General features: G+C 38.3%; 1 long non-coding RNA gene across 1 annotated transcript in view; it reads right to left on the bottom strand.

Moving 5' to 3' along the window:
* Nucleotides 1–2391: 2391 nt before the first annotated feature.
* Nucleotides 2392–23849, bottom strand: part of LOC122456281 — a 42508-nt gene continuing 21050 nt past the window's right edge. Inside the window, exon 3 of the long non-coding RNA XR_006275088.1 lies at nucleotides 2392–2431. This is a non-coding gene — a long non-coding RNA (uncharacterized LOC122456281). The remainder of the gene's footprint in view (nucleotides 2432–23849) is intronic.

Genomic DNA, 23849 nt, shown 5'->3' with positions numbered 1-23849 from the left:
CAGCTATAATCAGGGAAATGCACTAAAGTGAGTGTGTTCTCAGTCTTTTTGCATGTATGTGTAGAAGTAAGCACAGTAAAGTAGTAGGGCACTACATGGTGTAGTTGGAGCACAGAGCGATGAGCAGCTGATAAATTTTGACTCATGTTCTAAAATTACTGAATGATCAGTGGAGTATTATTTCAACTATTGTCACTTTCACTGTCTCTTTTCCTCCCATCTCCACTCTATATCACTCATATTCAGTTCACAAAAAGTAAAGGTAATTTATTCTCCCAATAAATGAGATTACATTCTCAGAGATTTTCCTGCTCACGTATCCTGTTTATTGTGAGATATAAAATATCTTCTTCCCATCCACATCTTTTGTGACTCTTCCATGAAACTGCTTCTGAAATTGTTTTTAATCAATCAATCTAATCAATTTTAGATCTCCTGGCTGTCTGATAATCAGCCCAAGCGATGAGCTACTATAGCTACACAGTCTTGAAAACATACATTTGGTCCTATGCTATATCACCAATGCTATTCTAAAATAAGACTTTTCTTGAAAAGAAGCTGCCAAATTGTGCAGCAATTCTAATGTGGGTAAGTGTCTAGAGACCAACTAGAGCAAGAGAAGTTCATGGAACCTAGAACGTTTATGGAAAATACGCATTTAAACCTACAGAGAAGCTTTCAATGTAACAGAACCAGATCAGAACCTCCCCAACAAACATGCATTATTTGTGCCATTAGCAGAGAACAAGACTGTATCAATATGCTTGATTGCAATTTCACATGTCCATATTACTGTCACTCGCTAGAACTCCCACAATACATAGATGGGTGAAAAATTAAATGGCATCACGGTCATTCAGGAGATATGCTCTATAAAGGTTTATGCTTAAACTGAAAGTGAAGACTAAGGGCTATAGCTGAAAACACTTTTTTAAAATTTAAAATTCATTAACATTTGTCAGCTTCAGCTGGTGACAGAAATATGCAGCAATACATAACCCGCAGCTTACTGTTCCAACACAGAGATACATCTACTTCTTCAGCTTCCTGTTGAAGGCAGAATTTCCCAGGCTGATTTGATAAGCCTTATTTGGCAATTTGGCCTCTTGCAAAATCAAAAACATTTTCCCTTGAGGGGCAAATAAGAGATTCCAAACAAAACAAATGGCCCTTCAGACCTCCTTGCACACAACAATTCTTTTGCCAACGTCCTCACTGGTATCTCCCTTGGACGCAGAGACCTGAAGCAGGGGCTTCCTTCCTGCCTCTCTGGACCACTAAACAAGGTCAGGTGCCAGGGCCCGGCCACCAGGTCTTTTCCCTTCATTTGCTTCACTCTTCCCCGGGATCCTTCTATATCCTGCCTTGTCACATGCCTTTTTCAGAGCCCCCTCTTATATTCCCTGGAACTCCCCTCCCGCCATTTCTTGCTTACACTCACAATGCATCCGATGAAGTGAGCTGGAGCTCACGAAAGCTTATGCTCAAATAAATTTGTTAGTCTCGAAGGTGCCACAAGTATTCCTTTGCTTTTTTGCGAATACAGACTAACTCAGCTGCTACTCTGATAACTCTCTGGGACCAACTATTCCAAGAATGGCCACCCTTAAAGGGCCAGAAATTAGATCAGGAATGTGCTAGCCTGTTCTGCCCTTAAAGGGACTACACAATATAACAACAACTAAAAGTGATTGTGAACACAGCTAATTTCTCTTTATGAAGAACACCAACAGGCTAAGGAAGATCAATCACAGGTTTTATAGCAACCTTCCAAGATATTAGTGGAAGGAGCATCTTCTAGCTCTGCCTCAGAATGCCCCCTATACTTAAAATGTTTGGAAGTAGGTGTGGTGTATTGAGGGCTGTTTGGGAATTGCAAACCATTATTGTGGGGAGGGGAGGCAAGAGAGGATTCCTGGTCCTGGCTGCAGGCTAGAGGGCTCTGTAGGGAGGCATGCAAATCTCTGACTTATACAAAGCAGTCTGCTCCCTCGCTCTGTTTTTTGGGTTCTTGTGTGTTGTTTTGAATTCTAAGAAATAAAGTAGTGTTACATTACAACCTTCCAGCAAGAGTATTTTATGTTTTTATCCAACTTCTCTGTGTTTACATAGCATTTGCCTCCTCCTTGGAAGATGTTTTTACTTTGCCTCCTCTGGTCTTCTCCAACAACAGACCCCAAGAATAGGCCTAGCTCATTTCAAATCATGCCTAAGATAATATAGCTTTAGAATTATTAAAACGGAAAGGAAAATTGGTGGCTGGATGAAAGAATAAGCAAAGAAATCCACAAACCATAAAAATACCAATAAACAAGATGTGATTTCTTAAACCTAAGAACTCATCACCCAGGACTTTTTAGGCATTTTGCCATTATTCAGTACCTTTGATTTCTCTCTACTCCAGCTCCGTCCATCTTGGGACCTTAGGAACCTAAAAAACAAAACAGAACAAAGATGAGTACCTCACTAAGAAATGTCACCCTCCAACACAAAACCTTCAAAGTCTCCTGAGAGCTGGATTTTCTGTCATTCAGCGGGTAGCTGACTTCCCCCCGTCCCATCAATGTCATTTAAACAGATGATAGCTATTATGGACTTTATGCAGATGAAATCCAAGTCTGTGGTTGCAGATAACCTAGCTGCCCTATAATGTAGGCCTCTAAATCTGACTTTTATTAAACCAAAACAAATAATGATTTTTTTAAAAACAGAAAATGTACATAAATCGGGGGGGAAAGGGTATTCTCTGTACATCTCACTTCATTTGATGAATCAAACTACCTTGAGAGATGAGCTATTCTTTCTTTCTTTCTTTCCTTCTTTCTTTCATTTCAAGAGTATATCCCTTAATTGTGTTAATGCTGAGAGAAATGCACTTTTATGTTGTCAAGTGTCCTTACCCTCAGTGACAAAGAGGATTAGGTGAAGGTCTCAGAGTGTTAAAACATAGTAATATATGCAGTCTTGACCATAATTTCTATGGAAGTTTTGTAGGTCTTGTTAGACTATAAATACATGATGTACATTTTTTATGTGAGAGTCCTTGTTGCAAGGTGTATGTCTTCACCACATTTACCTTTGTACCAATTAGACACAGAGTTCATTGTTTGATGTTCATTTGTAATCATGGAGCATATGTAATTATTGTAAATATGAATGTAAGTCATCTGCCAAGCAAAATTAACTTTTAAATAGTATGTATTATATAGCTGGGTAAATATTACAAACTAATAGTCCATTGGGACCTGATCCAGCAAAACACATGCTTAACTTTAAGCATGTGGAGTAGTTGAAGTACCAATGTACTTGAAATTAAGCACATGTTTAAGTGCTTTGTTAGACTGGGGTCTTGGCAGCTGCTTGCATTTACAAATGGATTTGCTTCAGCCATGCTCACATGTCTTTTACATTGGATCACTGTCATGAATGTTTGTGGAAACAATATTTCAAAGTCACATGCATAAGTATTCATAGAAACAGACTTTTACATTTGCATATAGGCATGCTTGCACTGAAAATGTGCTGAGGAGAAGGGTCCGAGGAAAGCTACCAGACAAAGTTGATGTTTGGCAGCCCGTGTCCTTGTGTATATGAAATACACAGATACATACATATCAAGTTTTACATCAAGTTTTTCAGTCATTCCAGCTAGTTCTTATTCCCACCCACATGTTACAAGTACCTCTAGAAATGACATTGCGCAACAGAAATGCTGATTTGCTGGTATTCTGATATTATTCCCAGAAGTACTGCTTTTCAGTGTCAGACATGATGGCTTAGATTCTGAGTACTTTAAGAGCCACAGAATATCATATATTTGAGTAAAAAGAAACGGAGTACTTGTGGCACCTTAGAGACTAACAAATTTATTTGAGCATAAACTTTCGTGAGCTACAGCTCACTTCATTGGATGTGATGTGAGCTGTAGCTCACGAAAGCTTATGCTCAAATAAATTTGTTAGTCTCTAAGGTGCCATAAGTACTCCTTTTCTTTTTGCAAATACAGACTAACATGGCTGCTACTCTGAAACCTGCCATATATACGAGTATATCCATGTGCAATTAGGAATTTCTGGCTTGACTGAACCTGAAAAATTGCATAAATAGACACATTTGTGCATGCAAACTGAAATTTGCATACATATTTTGTGTAACTGCATAGTTACCTTCTCAATGTAAATGCACAAATGCAAGTTATGTACAAACAAAGTTTAGAGCACAATTTGAGGCCAGCTGTAAACCTGGGGTAGGATTTTTAAAAGCACTAAATAGTGATTTAAATCTATTCTCACTGAATTCACTGTTGGCCACTAACATCTTGTTCACCTCTACTTCTGATCACTGTTGAGTGTCCATACACAATACTTATATATAGTAGTCACTGTCTATTTGTGCAATAAGTCCAACTTGAAGTAGACATTTCAATTCATTATCATTCTGTCTCCATTTGAAGAAACAGATGGGTATGAATAAAGGTAGAGACCTTGAAATTAAATGATCTTGAAACAGTGATGGAAAAATGAGAGAAGATGAGTTCTGGAACATCAGTGAAGATGAGGCATATGTTGTGAAGTCTGCTGGATGGAACTTTTATTTTTATTCTATTTCATCCCCAAAATAAACTTATTTTCATTTCTCCAACTGTAAATGCAAGGGTCTGCTTAAAAAAATGTAGCCAAACATAAGTCTAATTTTATATGCACAATTTTGGTGACTGTTCTTGCAAATTGTGGTGTATTACAAAATAACCAAGGTGCTGAGAATTCTTAATTTTCTTTCCCTCTTTGTGCATATTTCATCATTTATTCGTGTCATTTCTATAGGTTGGACATTACTTCAAAATGTATTCAGAAAATATTTGCTCATTTTTTAAAAAACACATTTTGTAGCGCAACCCATTCTTCCCACAAACATTCAAGCCATTAAATTTTATTTGCAAGTTTGGTCATGGAAGAGCATTTTCAATTTCCATGCAAGAATATTTGTGGATTTCAAATTTTAAATTCATTTTCAAATTCAAGGAAATCATGACCTCTTTGTGGACATTTAATGAGCAGAAATAAAGGCTATTTTCATAAAATAAAATTACTCTTTATGAATTATTTGCTCAACTCTAGTCATATCACATAACTGGCTAGAAAGAGTCTTTCTACTATATTAGGGATAGATTTGCCAAATATCTCCTTTTCCATTTAGAGTCCTAAGTATAAGCCAAATTTTCAAAAGTGCTTGGCCCCCAGCAACTCCCATTGTGATATTTATGGCCAGATTTTCAAAAGAGCTGAGCACCCAACCTGCTGAGCTTTTTTGAAAATTAGGCCATTTATTTTGGTTCCTAAATAGGAGCTGAGATATTTTGTAAATCTGGCTTCCTGTGTATAGTATAATAACCAAGTTATTTCCCCCCTCAACATTACATGCTCCTCACTTCCATCATCATAATATAAGTATATACTTGACATATACAAAAAATATTCCGCATCCAAATTTTCATGAACATTTTTACTCCAGTTTGGCTAGTGATTTAAACTAGGGCTGTCAAGCAATTAAATAAATTAATCACAATTAATCATGATGATAAACAATAATAGAATACCATTTATTTATATATTTTTGGATATTTTCTACATTTTCAAATATATTGATTTCAGTTACAACGCAGAATACAAAAATGTACAGTACAGTATACTTACAAATATTTTCACTGTAAAAGCAAAAGAAATAGTATTTTTCAATTCACCTAATACAAGTAGTGCAATCTCTTTATCATGAAAGTTGAACTTACAAATGTAGAATCAAGTACAAAAATAACTGCATTCAAAAATTTTAAAAAAATATAAAACTTTAGTGCCTGCAAGTCCACTTAGTCCTACTTCTTGTTCAGCCAATCGCCCAGACAAACAAGTTAGTTTACATTTATAGGAGACAATGTTGCCTGCTTCTTGTTTACAATGTCACCTGAAAGTAAGAAAAGGCGTTCGCATGGCACTGTTGTAGCTGGTGTTGCAAGATATTTACATGCCATATGCGCTAAAGTTTCATATTTCCCTTCATGCTTCAACCACCATTCCAGAGGACATGCATCCATGCTGATGACAGGTTCTGCTTGCTAATGATCCAAAGCAGCGTAGACTGACACATGTTCATTTTCATCATCTGAGTCAGATGACACAAGGAGATGGTTGATTTTCTTTTTTGGTGGTTCAGGTTCTGTAGTTTTTGCATCAGAGACTTGCTCTTTTAAGACTTTTGAAAGCATGCTCCACACTACATCCCTCTGAGATTTTGGAAGGCATTTCAGATTCTTAAATCTTGGGTCAAGTGTTATAGCGATCTTTACAAATCACACATTGGTATCTTTTTTTGTGTTTTGTCAAATCTTCAATGAAAGTGTTCTTAAAACGAACATGTGCTGTACCATCATCTGAGACTGCTATAACTTGAAATATATGGTGGAATGCAAATAAAATAGACCACGAGACATACAATTATCCCCCAAGGTGTTGAGTCACAAATTTAAATTAATGCCTTAGTATCTATGAATCTATAATAAAAATGAATACCAAAACAAAAACTCTACACTGCACACACCATTTGCCCCCTGGGGATGAAAGAAAGAATGGACTGCATGTGATACATTAGTCATATCACTTAGGGTTTGAAAAAACACACATCCCCCCCCCCGCCCCAGCACTGCAAGTTTCAGCGCTGTAAAGTGCCAGTGTAGACAGCACACTAGCGTCGGGAGCCACACTCCCAGCGCTGGTAGCTATTCCCCTTATGGAGGTGCTTTTTTATAGTGCTGGGAGAGCTCTCTCCCAGCACCGGTGCCACAACTACAAAGCTAATGAAGATATGCCCTTAATGTACTACTGGAAGGTGCTCAGATACTACAGTGATGAGGGTGGTATAAGAACTAGAATAGAATAGAATACTTTTTACAGTTTGGATATATTATATAGTGACTTCAATGTTTTGCAACATATATAATTAGGCTTGGCAGAATTCAATTTTTATTTATTTATAATTTTGACAGATAATATCAATATTCATTTTAAGCATTTTTTTCTAATTTTTATCCATTTAAATGTTCACAGTTGCAGGAAATTATGGGTCTTTCAGACAACTATTTAATGACAGTAGAAGTTGAGATTCAAAAAGTTAAAGCTTTATAATAATTAAAACACAAATTATCAATATCACATGTCAAAATATACAAAGTAAATATCCTCATATCAAATTCTAATAAGATCCATCAGCATTTTTATTTCTTTGTCAATCTGTAAATTTTGATTATTGTCAATGAAAATATTTTTCAGGTTCCTGTGCATACGGAAAAATCAGCCTTTACTGACAAAAATTGAATCTTTCCAAGCCTAGATATCAAGTTTGATACTTTTTAAAATGAATAACGATTTACTGAAAAGGAAATGCAGATTTGTATTAATATTACAAGCACACAGTTCTACAACCCTAATTTGTATCAATTAGTGCTTACACAAGAACTCGCATTGGGCTCAGTTCCCCATTTCCACTGACCTTTGCTCAGAAAGAGTCGTGATGGAGGTGAGGACAAAGAGGCAGCTACAGCTCTCTGATTCTGAGCCACTGAACTCCAAATCAAGTTAGAGCTGCCAATGAGTAGCTCTTATTTACACCATTGGCACAGGGGCTTTCCAATAAATCCAACCCTTCGCTTCCATAAGGGGCCATACACCAGTGGAGGACTGGGTATAATGGAGCTCCACTCCAGCATGGCCCGCTCCATCCGTCTTGTTCCCCTCATAGTAGCAGTAGGGCCAGAAGGCACAGGAAACTGCTAAATCAACAAAGATCTTCTAACCAGGCCCCTTACACAATGTGGCCTTAGCAGACCAGAGAACATGGCTCGTTCAAATCAATGGGAATGCTTAGAGGATTCAGTGCTAGGCAAAGCAAGTAAGAGCTGCTGCTCTTTTTGAAAGAGATAATACATAGCAATTGTTTTGGTGGGGAACATTTTTCTTAGTAAAGCAGGGAAAAGGTTATCATAAAATACAAAATATTTAGAATATAATGATACACTGGAATTGTTTAGCCCATCTTTACACAAAAGGAGTTGAAATGTAGCTAGTGTCCTGATATTTACATGCACTCTAATTTATGCTCCATCAAGACACTGCATGAGGCCCCCTATTTGCCCAATTGGGAGCTAAGAGTTTCAGCACTTTGCCAAATTGGGACCGTTAATCTATAACGTACTTTAAAGAACTTTGCTAAGTATCATGTCACTATGCTCAGACGTTGTTAAATTTTGTGACAAAGTCTTTACTGAGGTCACAAGAAATTGATAAACATTACAGTGGGTTCGGTGTGGTTTACCGTCCTATGCTTTTTTAAAAAAAAAAACAGAAATAAATGCACATGTATTTTGGATATAATTCATTAAAATAACATTTCCCTGAGTGTTTCATGTATGTAAGTTTCTTCTATTGTTGTTGCTATTACTAGTTTGTTTCCTGTCATGCTACTATTCAAGTTTTTATTACTTGTCTGTGGAAGCCTTTGTCTTTTAAAGGAAATGTAATCTCCTTTCTATTTTCCATAGTAATTTCTTAGAAGTATTTGGTCTCTTTAAAATATTCCAGTTCTTTGGAGCATATCCTTGTTTTCTGATTGTCTGCTAATAGATTATAGTGTCTGCTTATTTTTCTCATTACTTTTAGATGTTAAACTATTGTTCTCCTCATGTAGCTAATATAATATATCAAATGGGCTGATATTCTGCAAAGGCCAATGCTTTGAAGAGTCTAGTATAATCATAGGAATAGAAAGGTGTCAAGTCAGCCATCTTGATTTCCTGAGCCCTAGGAAATTATCAATTTCTGGCATGTCACCCTCCCCGCTACTCATATGGGGGAGAAATGGCTCTTGTGCTTGCTATCCAAACAAATCCCTAACAATGACTACTTAATGTATACGTTAGGATTAAGACATGCCACTGAGAAAATGCATGCTCATTTCTCCCATATTTAGTCAATGTGACTGTGGCAGATTGAGAACCTTGTAGCCTCAGAGCCTAAGTAACTATTTTAAAAATTGTGACTTTCATAAACAAATGCCCAACTGCACCTTGGAATTTGTTGTGAACACAGAAGTTTTATACATCCATCAAGACTACATTTTCATTTGTTCATATATTATGCTGAACACTGGTGGCTTGTTGGCCCTGCACTTATTTGTGGTGTGGGAAACACCATGTTAACAGCAGTCCCTGTACCTTTAAATATCATTTTGAAGATATCTGTGATTTATGTGGTCCTGAGTTTCTGTACAGTAGTTAATTCACAAATATGTCTAAATAATGCCATTGGTCTTTTTATAGAAAAAAAGGGTTACATTGAAATGTAGAAGAAAAGACAAGCAGCTAGATTCATTAAATTGCCCTTGTTGCATTGTAGAGAGACAAGGTGGATGAGATAATATTTTTTATTGAACCCACTTTTGTTGGTGAAAGAGAGATGTTTTTAAGCTCTACAAAGGAGATCTTCTTCTTAAGGCATTGCAGGCCTTTATAAACTTGGGTGCCATATGCATGTGTTTACTAGCACCTTTAGAGACTCAGAAAGTTAATCCATGCAGTTAGTAGTCTCAAGTGTCACCACATCTGCATTAGTGTCATGTCAATATATAGTCAAGAATTAAAGTTTCAAGATTTTCAGTGCACCTTTGACACAGAAGCAGAAGGATTGCCATTACCAGTTGGATGAGGAAAATGCAAAACCATTTTCAGAATCAGTGCAATGCAGTGACCATTTTAAGGGCAGCCCTTAATATGATGTATGATATATGTGTGGATGGAAGAAGGGGCCTAGAATTACTAAATATTCATTTAGAGGGCCTTTGTAAAAACCTTCAAGTACTCAAGAGCTTATTGCAGTTAATCTTGTGAGCTCACTCTTCTCTACAAAGCTGAATGCATTTATTAGTTTCACAATGATCAGAACACAAAAGAACAGATGAAAAGTTGCACCTCTGAGCTACTATGAAATATAAACTTTTCTAAATGTGGGAGTAAACAGACTTGCAGAAATGTGAAGTAATGTGTAGAAGGAGGTCAATGAATCATAACTTTCTCAATGTGATTTAGCATCTATGTGTGAGTGAATATGTATTGTATAATGTGAGTATGAAAGCAGCCCAAGGGCAGGCTGAAAGTTGTGTCCAGTGAAAGAATAAATTCTCCTGTTACTGTGAATATGTAACTCCTGTTAATATTATGAGTTGCACAAATGCACCAAGAGAGAAATTGAGTTGAAAGTAGAAGGCACAGAGAGAGAGAATAATACAGACTGTCGGAGGGAAGTGCTGCAATTTTTTTCCACAAAAAGAATCTTAGGAATGGATTGATCAGACACATCTTACTGCCTGCAAGAGAAGCAGGAAAAAAAGGGTGTGGAAGGGAAGGGTGGCTTTAGCACTGAGTTACTGAAAAGTAAGTAGAATTATGTTAACCACGAGCATTGAGTTAACTGACTAGTTATTATATAGAGGGTGATGAAGGGTTGGCTTTTGAGGAAGAATGTATTTGTGTTTGGGTGACCAAAGAAAGACAATGGAAAGAGAGTATATGAATTCTGACCTTTAGGAGAATTTTAGAAAGCTCCAGAGCCTGTAAAAGGCAAAAGGCAGATGGCGGGAGTATACAGCTGAACTGAAAAACAACAGTAATGAGTGCTGTAAAAAAGTGCATGAAATACTGTAGAAGTAGGAATGCAGATAGTGCAATGAAATGTTAAAACGGTCTCCAAACAAGCCCCATAATCAGGAATCCGGAGTAACTGAGAATTTCATATTTAGACTTATTCAAGTTTTCTAGCCATAAATTAGCACTTTTAAGAGTTTATCTTTTTGCCAATTGACTTTAATCAAGTGTTTCAGAAGCTGAGAGTGTTTTTAAGTGAATAGGGCTCTTACACAGAGAGCCTAGAGAACAGAACAGGAGCTATTTTTTCTCTCAAAAATCTTGATTTTTTTGCGTCTTCAGGGATTTCAGCATGAGTAAAGCACCACGACTATATGTCATAAATGAAAAGGAGGCACAGCTAGAGAGACGCTCACATGGCAATTATTGCAAACAAAACTTTAAAATAATTTTCTTGACAATGTCAAGCTGATGCACCCTTTAAGAGTTCACTTTACTATGATCCTTACAGTACTTCATGTAGGCAATAGAGAGAAAGGGATATTCTCCGAATGACACAACTGCTTTGTTATCAGATATATTGTACCAAAACACATTTGTTTTTTGTTTTGTTTTTTGCTTGTGTTACTTTTTAAATAACAGCCTCAGCCAAAAAAAAGTCAAAACACAGTTGAATGCAGTACTTAAGAGGGGGTTTAGCTAAATGAAGTCAGACTCCTGAATTGAATGTTAAAACAAATGATCTCAAAAAAGTAATTTTTAATGAAAGGCTCCTATCAAATTAATATATAGCAAGTATATATATATATATAACAGTGTGATAGGCAAATCTTAGTAGAATACAGGATCCTGACAAGAAGCACATTTGCTACCTATATATTTCTGTTAGCAAGTATAAACATACTCCAGAAGTTCTGCATTTAAATCCTTCCCACATTCCCATATGCACTGCATTGTGTTTGCTTATCATCCCCGTCTTTGTCCACCTATAATCTACAATTCCTAAATAACATACTATAACATATCATTGCCCCCTGTGGTTTCTAGTCTATACCTCCCACAAAAAAAAAAATACAGAATAAAACCTTGATTCGTTCCTATTGTACTGAGGCACATTACAACAGACTGGCCCAGATAGTAATTTGTGTCTCTAATATTATTGAGAATCCACTGTAACTGCTAAAGTTTTATCTGCAGAAATGTTTTAGAAATTTTTAGCTTCTTCAACACAAGGGTGAGAGTGCATCTCTGACTTACACAAGTATGGTGAGTCACCAGAGATGACAAGACTATTGACAGCCTTGTTCAATGCAACCACAGTGGCTTGTAGAGATTAAGTTATCAGAGTATCAACAGTAATGTAAGAAATGCTTTCTGAAGTCATTGTGATTTAACAATTAATGGGAAGATTTGTTTGATTGCTGGATGCAGCCAGATAAAAATTAGCTACAAAGGGCACTCAATTTCAATTACTCATGAATTCGACTGTAAAAGATTGCCATGGCACTTTGAAGCAGTTTTCTATATTCAAACCTATATCATGAAAAATGGAAAAACTCAAATCATGAACTGCTCTACATTTTTTCAATACACTCAGTCTTCTACATAACTATAACAACATAAACTAATAACAGTTTTGCAAACAACGATGACTTTGAACTGTCTGGTGAGATGAGAACTCTATGCCATACACTGCTGAGCATCTGTAAAGACCACTTTCTGCTGTACCATTTTTTTAAATACCAAACCAATATTTCAACAGCATGTGAGTAATTTCCGCAGCAATTTTAGATGACCAGCCAATTCCAGATGGGTGGGAATTGATTATGTTGATTTTGATCTATTAATTTGTAGATCTTGGCAAAATTCTGGTCCTATTGAAGTCAATGGCAAAATTCCCATTGACCTCAATAGTCAGAATGTCACATCTTTGGATCAAGAAACCCCATCCCAAATCTGGATCCGAGTTCCAGCTGTGTCAATCCAGAACCTCGCCCCGGATATGCTCTTGCATATTTCTTCATAGATTGTACTTTGCCTCAAGAGATTATTCTGATTGGCTTCTAGAGTTTCTTCCCCAAACCCAGCATTTACTTTTTGAAGTACCTTACTTTCTTTCCCCTTTTGGCCTAGTTAATGTCTATGAGTTCACCCACATTTCCTGCTTAAGAAATATCGGAAGGAATTGAATCTTCCTGTTCAGCATTTCAGCTTGACTTGAGTTATGTAATATGATCATATTTTCATTAAAATAGTTTGGGGACTTTTTCCACATTACAGAAAGTGATTGTTGTGATGATTTTTATTATTTTGTGTATATCATTACATTTTATGTTATTTTTCTATTTTGTTACCAAATCCATTTATTTTTTAAATAAATATAGTATAAACGATGTATATAGGTTCATATAAAGCAAATTGAATTACTAGCTCATATGACCATTCTTGGCTGCCACATGAAATAGTAATAATATATTATAATAGTAATAATTATATAAATAAACTTTTTAAGGCATTCTTAAGATACAGTACCTCCAAAATATTGATTGACAATTAATATAATATGTGCAATCTGGTATATTTTTTCCACATACGCATGTTCACTTTATTGTTCCTTCAATTTATAAATAGTATTATCTACAGTATTTGTGATTTTTTAAAGTTTAACGCATAAGAAGGAAACTTTGAAAGAATTTCTTGTCATTTTCTGCATACCATCTCCAATCTGCTCCCATTGTTTAGTTATATAATTAAGTGCTTCTGCTAACACTTCTATGCCCCCTTTACAAGGACTGTAGCTATACTAAGTAAATGCTAGCAATTAAATTGTCTTATCAAATGTTTGCAGCCTACTAATTTGTTCAGTTGGAAAGGAAAAGATAAATGTGTCTAGTATAGGAAGGAAAACACCTAAGTAGGAGTGTATTGATTAAAGCTGCAATGTTGAAGATGTTCTTAAAGAAATGATTGGAAAACATAACTAAATTCAATTGGGAATGTGAACATGTGAATTAAACAAGAGTACTGAAAATATAAATGAAAATATGACCATACGATATCAGAGAAGCTTTTATATGCTGGACAGGACTGCTTATAGGAGGATTGTTTGTATTGGGGAATCAAATAGTGTTCCCATTTTGCAAAAGAAGAGACAATTTAATAAATCCATAAAGGAAAACAGAACAATCACAAAGATATAAAGAAAAGGAGTACTTGTGGCACCTTAGAGACTAACAAATTTATTAGAGCATAAGCTTTTGTGCTCTAATAAATTTGTTAGTCTCTAAGGTGCCACAAGTACTCCTTTTCTTTTTGCGAATACAGACTAACACGGCTGCTACTCTGAAAGATATAAAGAGGTTTAAAAGGTATTGGGAATAACCAGGCAGGGTACACAGAAATGAAGTTGGCACCAGAGGGGATGGGCAGAAATATGCAATAAATGGAGCCTCACTTTAATACAACAGAGGACAGAACAATGGCTCTTTGAAGTAATGAGCTTAGCAGTTACGTAAAAACAAAAATATGGTAGCGGGAAATGCCTTATGGTCAGAAAAATAGCATCTCATTTACCCTTTTCTCCATATAATTCATCAATCAATTATTATCAGGGATCAAATCCTGGTCTTCGGGGTAAAACTGGACTACCTCCATAGCCAGATTTACAGTGCACATCTATAGGAATAATCTGTCTTGAGTTCCCACTACAGCAATGTGAATTACTATGCCCAACATAGGGGTGTGTTTTAAAATGAGCTCCAAATTAGTATAGCTTCCAAATTACGTATGTCTATCCAGATCAGGGCAATACAGCATGTGTGGAATTTGTTATGCTGAACACCTGGATACATAACACAAAGTTATGAATAAATCACCAAGAACTGTTTCTCTAAAAAGTAGAATAATAGGCGATCATAGGTTCAGAAAATGGCACAATGCTATTATCAGGTAGAACTGTGGCATGTTGAATAATCTTCCAGATTTTCACCTAAACACCTAGCATTACTTTTTGGCTTGACCTACATATCACAATACTTTTACTTGCCAGGATAAGTATGTCAAGCATTTCTTAAAGCCACACTTGATAATCAAAAGTTCAAGAGCAGAAGGCACTGAATGCTCAAAATTGCAAAGCCTAGTTAACTAACAGGAGTCCAAGTCATTCCCTTTTACCAAAGAAAGGTGAATGACCTGTGAGTTTCAGCCCATCGGGTTTGACGTATTCTGGATTAAATTTCATTGAAAAATAAATGATCTACACTAACTTCTCCTGGGAACAATGCCACCAGTTTTCGATTTTCAGCCTGATAATTAGGATTAAAATATTTTGTTCAGTGGCTGAGTATTTCTTTATCATCAATTTTTTTTGGGTGGGGAGAGGGGGAATCTCTGATTAAAAGTCTGTGACTGGTCACCTACGTTTTCTTTGCTTTTAATTTATTTAAGTATTGAAGCCCTGATTCTGCAAAAGCACTTACTTATGTCTCACTGAATTCCAGTTCAAGTTAAAAATGTCCTTAAGTGCTTCACTAGATCAGGCCTAAATCACTTTCATCATTTGAGTTCTCTGTTTATTGTAGACTTCTTTATGGTACTCTTTAATTCTTCAAAAATCTCTTTTTTAAAAAATGGCAAACGTATTTGATTGTTTAAGTAAGGAGTTCACTGCAAGCAATAAAGCAGAGCAGAACAGTGCAACCCAAAAATACATTCTGCTTGTTCTCATTACAACAGCACTCCAAGGAAGAGACACAGATGGACATAGGTGGTTAGCAATTGTGATACTACTGAGTTCTTGGAAAGAACCCTTTCCACACAATATTGAGTTCATAGGGAAAATAAGTTCAGAGGGTAAAAACTGGTTTATATTCACTCCACACTACCAAACAGAGTTGCAATTTACTGGAGAAAGGCAAAAGTCAAAATGAATTAAAATTATAGGCATTTATATGCTAGAAGTAGACTGAGCTGCCACAAGACCGTGGCTAATAAAAACATTAGCATAAATACATATTGCCTGTATCTTGGTAGGGATGTATCCCTCTCTGCAAAAGCTTAGAACTTCATGGTATTTACAAGTTCTCCGAAATGATGCTTTTTTCTTCTCTTTTATTTTTTAGTGCTGCTCATGTTGTCAAGGCTGTTCCAAACCCTGACATTTCCTTAGTCTATTTTGTAAAATAAAATGAATTTAAAAATTTAAGCTTTGAACTTAACATGCTGACCATCCCAGTGGTAGGTCACAGTAGGGAAAGTGAAATAACGTATGTGAAGGTACTGGTCTCAACTTTTGCTTTTGCCACTGACAAAACAGGGAATTACTTGTAGTTCTCACTAGAGCTGGACAGAAAATGGAAATCCTTGCTGCAAAAAATTTCATGTTTTGGGGGGGGGAGAGAGTCCCAAATCAGAACAAAAAGTCAAAATTGCAAAATTTTTCATGAAAAGGGATTTCCAGAAAAAAATGTATTTCAGGAGAACCACCATGGAATTTTATTTGCTTCCCAGCTCCCAGTTTAGAAGGCTCTGTGGGCAGCTGGGCTTGGGCTGAGTTTGCAAGGCTGAGAAGCAAGGGGAAGATGAAATTTACAACAGTCTTCCCAGCAGATGAGTAGGGAGCTGTCATTTTGATTTTCCCCAATAGAAAATTTAATTTTTTCATCAAAATTTAACATTTTGACTTCAGGAGGCTCTGGATCAGGCTGCATGCCATTAACTTTCTCAGTAACCTGAGACAAGTCACTTGAATACTTCATGCTACAGTTTACCCATCTGCAAAATACATATTTCTGCAGCTTCTTGCAAAATTATTCAGCCAGCTAGAGGGAATTGGAAATAAAATGCAGAAGCATTAAAATATTTGGTCCCCTGTGTACTGTACTAAAAATTGCAATCTATAAGGTGAAATTTCAAGGGACAGTGAAGCCTGGTGGCTGATAGAAAACTTATGCAAAATACTTACTTTTCCTCCCTTAAGCACCATTTCCTATTAGGTGGCCAAACGTACTGACCCTCCAAACCACAGAAGTTTGAAAGCCAAGACCCACCTGCCAGGGCTTGGGGCTTCAGTCCCACTCCTTCTGAAGCCCCAAGCCCCAGCAGGTGTGTCTCATGGAGCTGAAGCCTCAACACCCTCCTCCCCACTGAGCAGAAGCCAGAGGCAATGTTAATGGGCATATGTAGGGTCACATACCCCCCAATTTTTGCCAGGATTTGGTAGCCCTGCTCGGTCACATGTGCTGCCGAGTCCCCTCTCTGTATAGCAGTTGCTGGAATCAGCAAACTGGGAGCTGTGGCCATGGGGAGAGGCTGTGACAAACAGCTGGAAGCCTCAGGGAGAGCCTCTCCCAGCTGTCTGCAGCTACCTCTCCACAAAGAGCTAACACCTGGGAAATGCTGGGAGGGGCTGCAAAGAGTAAGAGGGGGGGTGTGACTCAAGCTGTTGGTTGGGGGGCAAACCTTTAAATTGTGCCCACTCTCAGCAGGCACCAGTCATCTCTGGTAGAAGTCCCTAACCCCACCACCGAGCAGAAGCCCCAAGCTCCCCCACCAGCCTGGGAAGCCGAGAAGGGGGGCCAGAAGGGGGAGGGCGTTCAACAAGCTGCATTTTAACTGTAAAAGAAGAGAAAGAATTAAAACACAAACCTAAAATCCACACATGGAGATGCAGAATGTTCTGGTTCCCGCCTTCTTTTACTTAAAATAAACGTCATTGTTTATTTGGAAACAAAACCTGAGACAAAAGATGGAAAGTTTATATTTTAGATTAATCCACCAGGCACCATCACCAAAATGTTCTCTCTTCTTTGGACAAGTTAAATAATAACACAGGCACAACAGCCGAAGAATGGAACCAAATTGTTTTTTTAGTTCTTCAAATATTATATTGTGATTAGGTAACTATTCTGTCTTCCCTTGGTCTGTCCTTTCCACTTATTTCTAATTGGAAAATCATATCAGACTAGCTAAGCTAAGACTAAGGAAGGGTATATTTGCTATTCTACAAGTCTGCTTTATTTATGTGGTGTACATTATCGGCAAGGTAGCTGGGCTCATAATATGGATTGAGAAGAACAAGCGTTGCCACTAATTTGCCCAAAAAAATGGCCCCAATCCTTATCTTGACCATCTTTCATCATTAACTAGAAAACACTCGAGCAATGGAAGCTAGCACCTCTCATGACAGGATTTTTAGTATGCCCAATGACAGTCAATCACACCAGTTAGAAGCAATCAGTTATTTCATACAGGAGGAGTAGGGGATGGAGTAAAGAAGATGGGAAGAGAAGATGCTATAAACTGTTAAGAGTTAGGAAGGAGTGGAACGGGGGAAACTACCAGAGATATGGAGCTACTAGATGTGGAACTGGGAATTGGATGGGCTCAGGCATTGGGAAGTTTAAAGGTGACTCTCATTGTGAATTTACACCCTTCAGTTTCTGGGTAATTTTTAAGCACCAAACCAAGACGGTTGCTAATAGAGAAATCTAACATGAAGGCAGAAAGGCCTGACTCAGTAATACAGACCTTCATTATTGGTTTGAAATAAGACAATATATAAGGCCCTACTTGAATTGAGGGATGATTGTCAAAAAATTGTGGCTGAGTTGCAGATAAGCCATGGAAAATTGCAGAAAAGTAAAAATGGACCTTATTATTTGCAGTAGTGACATCCATTATTACTTCTCCACATTTTCCCACTGTTGGCCACCCAGTGCTGAGAGCAAGTCCCCGGAGCTGACAGAGGCCTCCGGGGGCTGACATCAGGGACTCCCGCTCTCAGCCCTGGGGCAGCTGGGGCTCCCACTCTCAGCCCTGTGCATGGTGAGGCTCCCACTGTCAACAGTGCAGTGGAAGACTAATATTGCAGAATCCGCAATATCGCAAGTTAAGTAGGGCCTTAACAATATAGTCTTCCCAAGATCTTTTTTAAAAAGTAGATAGATGAGCCACGAGAATGATAATACCCTATTCCAGAGACAATTATATTATACTTAACCACAAATGAATAACAAAGACTGAGATCAAGCTCTTTCATGGAGAAACCCACAGCAGTGAAAATTTTACTTAAAATAAAGCAAAGCTCTCACAGCCTTTTCCTCATCCTTCAGTGAGACACAAGGAATGGGTCTGAGGAGGCCTTCATCATGCTGCTACATAATCTACTTGCAAATCAAGTGCCACCCAGACTGGTCTCAAGTTAGATCCTTAAGGTCGTCTGGATGAATATGTCCATCACTGGCAGTCTTATCATGCCAACAGACCTTTTGGTGACCATGCGCTTGCCAGCCGTGTACCAGCATCCCTCGGTAAACATACTTCATAATTCATTGACCTTCCATTCTAGTAATATGTGGATACCAAGAAAGCTGCTGAAATCTAACTAGTTCCCTCTGGGGTTGGTACATTGATGTTGTGAGAGTGTTTATACTGAAGTCAACTACTTACAACAAACTAGTGAACTGTCCTTCTAGTTGAAATGGCCAAGAGTTCCTCTGCCACCAAGGCACAAACATCCAATGAAATTTTGTGAAAGGGTTGTTCCAGTCCATGGAGGCTGGCAATCCACAAAAAGTTCTTGCTACAGCCCTGTGGATCCCCAACCTAACCCAACTGCATAGTCTTCGCTTAACCTGAACTACCTCTCCATCTTCCAGAAAGAAATGGTCATTTTAAAGAATCTTTTCTTTCTAATATCTGTGCGAGCAGATCATTTCCCCTTTATTAGGGCAAGAATATAACCTGCTATAGCAGATGTTTGGAAGAGTTGAAGTTACAGTATTAAATCTTCAACTCCGATCCAAAACAGCTTCTAGCCACTGCTTTGGCTCAGTAGTTTAAACAATTTTCCAAATGTGCAGGATAAGGATTGATTTTTCCTATTTCAGGCACATTATTTTCAGGCCTCTTTTGGCCTGATTCAAGTCCCATTGAAGTTAATGGAGAGAATTCAGTGGGAGTTGTGATAGGCCTTTTGGCTTTTCAAAAAGGCTGCTTTCCCTCACTTTGAAAACCTGGTGTTTCTTTGACTAGTTTGACAGCAACCAGTTAGAACTGCGAGGGATTCAGGCATATTAAACATGCCATTATTTTCTGAACTGAGGGTACTTAGCAGTTAGGAAAACTGATTCTTTTGAGTGGACATATACCATATTTTCTAAAAACACATTATACAATGAACAATGTAACAAACAAAAAACCCACCAAAATATATTTCTTTTCAAACATTACATAAAATTTCATGCTTCCTAATTATCTAAAGGAAGAAAAAACTGCATGCCCATACCAGCAACATGAAAAAGTAAATCACTTTGTGTTGTATGTTGCAAATGTAAAAGGGAAATGGTTGTTAGTTTGCCTTTATCTGTTCTTTTTTCTTGTCTTTTTCTTTTTTTATTTGTTTGTTTTTTACTTCTAAAACTGCAACTATCATGTAAAATCTTTGATAAGAAGATCTGAGCTAATCACTAAATGTGAGTAAGAAATGCCAGATGCAGCAGAAATCAGAATTTTAATTTGATTTTTGAACAGACCAGAACCTTAACATAACTCTCAAGCTATTTAAATATGAGAAAATTAGCTGAATGAATGAAAGAAAATATCACAGCTGGTGGCTATTTAAAAATGAAAAGCTAGACTGTTCATAAATTCAAAACAGTGATGTTCAGAAATAACTTTTTACAAACTATGCAAAATCAGATGTGTTAGAAAATATGTTATTCTAACTCCATCTATTTCTCCTGAGCAAGCCTGTGACAATAATTAATTATAATGAAGGCTTCTCTGAAAAAACTGAAATATACTTAAACCAGAAAAAGCCTAGAAATGTTTGGTTAAGTTCATATACAAACAAACACACATATTTGAAAGCAGCTCAGAGTAAAGTGGCTTTTAAAAGCATCTCTTTTTTCTGTTCATTATTTATTCTCACTAAATTATGTTGAAACAACCGGGAAGATTAATTCAGGCAAAGAAAATATCCATCTAAAAGCAAAGCTCAATTTTTTATAGTTTTAAACATTAGTAACTTAACAGCTACTCACAGCTGACAATTCCATCCTCAGAGCTGCTGCACCTATGTACTGTGCTGACTATTAGCAGCTGCTCAACTTATATATCTAAATTCTTAACTAATTATTATCCCACCACTTGAACATTACAAACAATGCAAATATTCTAGAAGTTAGTCTTTTCTGTACAGGATCTCAGTGTTCTTCAATGGAATTCATCCTGCAGAGCAGGAAATCCACTATAGGAAAAGTGGAATTCTAAAACAGTGCAGATGAAAAAGTCCCAGCAGACCAGGTGCTGATAAAAATCCTAAAGACAACAGTGCCAACTATGGCACAATTATCTAACCTTGCTGAGAAATGGTCACCTCTGATAATCCCAAGAAGGCAGGGGGAGAAGGGGTAGGGAATAGATGTTGTGGCTCCCAAAAAGCAGGGTTCCCTAGCATATGATTGTTCAGTGAATCACCAGAGACTGGAAGCAGATCAAATGGGGACAGCAAACACATCTAATCTATCAGATAAATACTGCTGCTGTAATGGTTCCCCTCACCACAGATCATTAGCAGAGCTAGAAGTTTTAGTTGCAAATCACAGGCTGTTACCACTTGAGTTAATGGATCACCTCCGTTAGCTGGTAGCAGTATTTTACAATCTCCCCTGAGTTAAGGGGCAGCAAGTAGTTGTGCAGGAGTAGCCTAGGGACCAAACTGTCTCTTGAAAGTCACGGTTCAATCCTTGCTTCCCCCTTGTTCTGTAAGAGAAGTATGATGGGCCCACCTTTTTTCCTGGCACAGCTTATCAGTGGCGCTGGAACATTTTTAAAAGTAGGAGTGCTGAAAGCCAGCCCCTTAGCCCTGTCCACCCACCCATCCACACACACCCAGAACTTAGGCTGGGAGCAAAGCGCTGGGCGTGGGGCTGGCAGCTGGGACCCCGGGCATGCGGGGGCGGCAGCCAGGAATCCCCGGGGGTGCTGCAGCACCATCCGCAGCCCTAGTTCCTGTGCCTATGCAGCTTACTTCCCACTTCCTTGGCTCCACACACTTCTGATCTTGCCCTGCCCACCTATGCAGGAGGGGGATGGGAGTTCTGCATTGGCCACTCTCCTCACCCCCTCATTGTGACCGAGGATGCAAGAAGCCACAAAGGGAAGTAAGGTGTGCCTTACACCAGGGGTTCTCAACCTTTTTCTTTCTGAGCTGCCCCCCCACCCCATGCTATAAAAACTCCATGGCCCACCTGTATCACAATAACTGGGGGGGGGAGTTGCATATAAAAGCCAGGGCCAGCTTTAGGGGGTAGCAAGCAGGGCAATTTCCTGGGGCCCCATGCCACAGGGGCCCCTGAAAAGCTACATTGCTCAGGCTTCAGCTTCAGCCCCGAGTGGCAGGGCTCAGGGCCCTGGGCTTCAGCCCCACGGGGCTGCAGCTTTCTGCCCTGAGCCCTAGCAAGTCTACTCCTGGTCCTAATTGGCGGACCCCCTGAAACCCGCTTGTGGGCCCCCAGGGCATGCCAGACACCTGGTTGAGAACCATTGCCTTACCCCTTCTTATTGTGCAGGTATTTAGGTCATCTTATGAGTGAGCTGTCAATGTTGAGTCAATCCAATTCCTATCTGTCAATGTTGTTTCTTCTTTTGCAAAACCATGGACTGTTATTGGCCACTCTCCTTTCCCCCAGAAAAAACATACAATTCTCCTCCAAATTGTCTTCTCTTCCACAGCAAAGATCTCTAGTGCATCATTTTTTTATTAAAATGTGTCCACGTTTTTAAATTCCCTATTGATTTATGCTTGCCTGTTTTTTTTCAGACTCATTCAACAGGTGAGATTTTCCAAGATATCACAATGGTAAAGCACAGAGTCCTGTTTCAAAGTCTCCTTCCTACATTATTGACACTAATCATTTCCTGTATAACTGAACAACTGCAAAAGACAATTTAATTGCCAGCTTTTACGTATTTTCTTAATATAGCTACATTCCTCTCAAAGGTGGTGTGGGATATAAGTGTTAGCAGAAATAATTAAAGAACTAAAACAATGGAACCAAATTAGAGAAAGAAAGTCTTCCAAAATGTCCTTTTTGTTGTGTTAATCTTTTGCAAACATTGGGCCAAGCTGGAGTTTTGCTCACTCAAAATCAGAGAATTTGGTCCATTATGAATAGGTCTAGATAATATGATTTACCAATGGAAATAACAGCAAATTGGACATGCACTAGTAAGAAAATAGCTATTGCGAATCTGTATATCTGCCCCAGTTCAGAACCCCCTCCTGCACCCAAACTGCCTCCCAGATTTTGTACCCCCACCTGCAACCCAATCCCCTGCCCCAGCCTGGAGCTCCCTCCTGCACCAAACTCCTTCCCAGAGTCCACACCCCTTACCCTCTCCTGCACCCCAACACTCTGCATCAGCCCAGAGCTCCATCCTGCACCCAAACTCCCTCCAAGACCCTTCACCCCCTCCATTAATATAATAGAAATGTGCAGCCCGTGACAAAATTTGTGGAGTAGCCCTCCTGCAAAAATTACTGCCCACCCGTGCAACAGACAGACTATGAAATTCGGAAAGCCAACGTTGTCTCAGCCAAGCCAATGCAATGAGTATCAACTTGGCATGATCCAGCTTCGGCTTGGAAATCACCAGGGATGAGCGGGATCAAGGGGAAGTCATGCATCCTGATTGATCCTCAATTCAAACAGAAAACATCAGTTAAAGAAACCAGACTGAGACTCATTCGAGAGCAATATTGACTTCATTTCTTGTTGGTTTTCATTGCAAATAGGTTGATCGTCAGAATGTCCCCATTCCTAAAAAATAGACCACAATACATTGCTTTTCAGAGACTGCTCACAAAGTTCCTGCTGAGGTGATCAGCCAAGTGATTCTGAGAACCTGTGGAAATGATGTTTTCCATAATGCACGATTGCCAAAACTTTACTCCTTCCTGACAAAGCTAATTGGAAAAGGCTCCTACCGCCTTGCTTACAAAATACGTTGTGATTGTATTGATTGTGAGGATATGAACTGCTGTGCCCTTGATCTGTGCCTGAAAGCCATGGCACATACTGTAAATGTCTTGAAGCTCCAGAGCATTGATATGAAGAGATACTTCCTGTTCTGTTCTCAAACCTGAACTTTTAATGTCCCC

The sequence above is a fragment of the Dermochelys coriacea genome, chromosome 12 (genome assembly GCF_009764565.3).
Source record: "Dermochelys coriacea isolate rDerCor1 chromosome 12, rDerCor1.pri.v4, whole genome shotgun sequence".
Classification (NCBI taxonomy): Eukaryota; Metazoa; Chordata; order Testudines; family Dermochelyidae; genus Dermochelys; species Dermochelys coriacea.
Note: the sequence above shows the minus strand (reverse complement) of the source record. Positions and strands in the feature narration are given on the sequence as shown.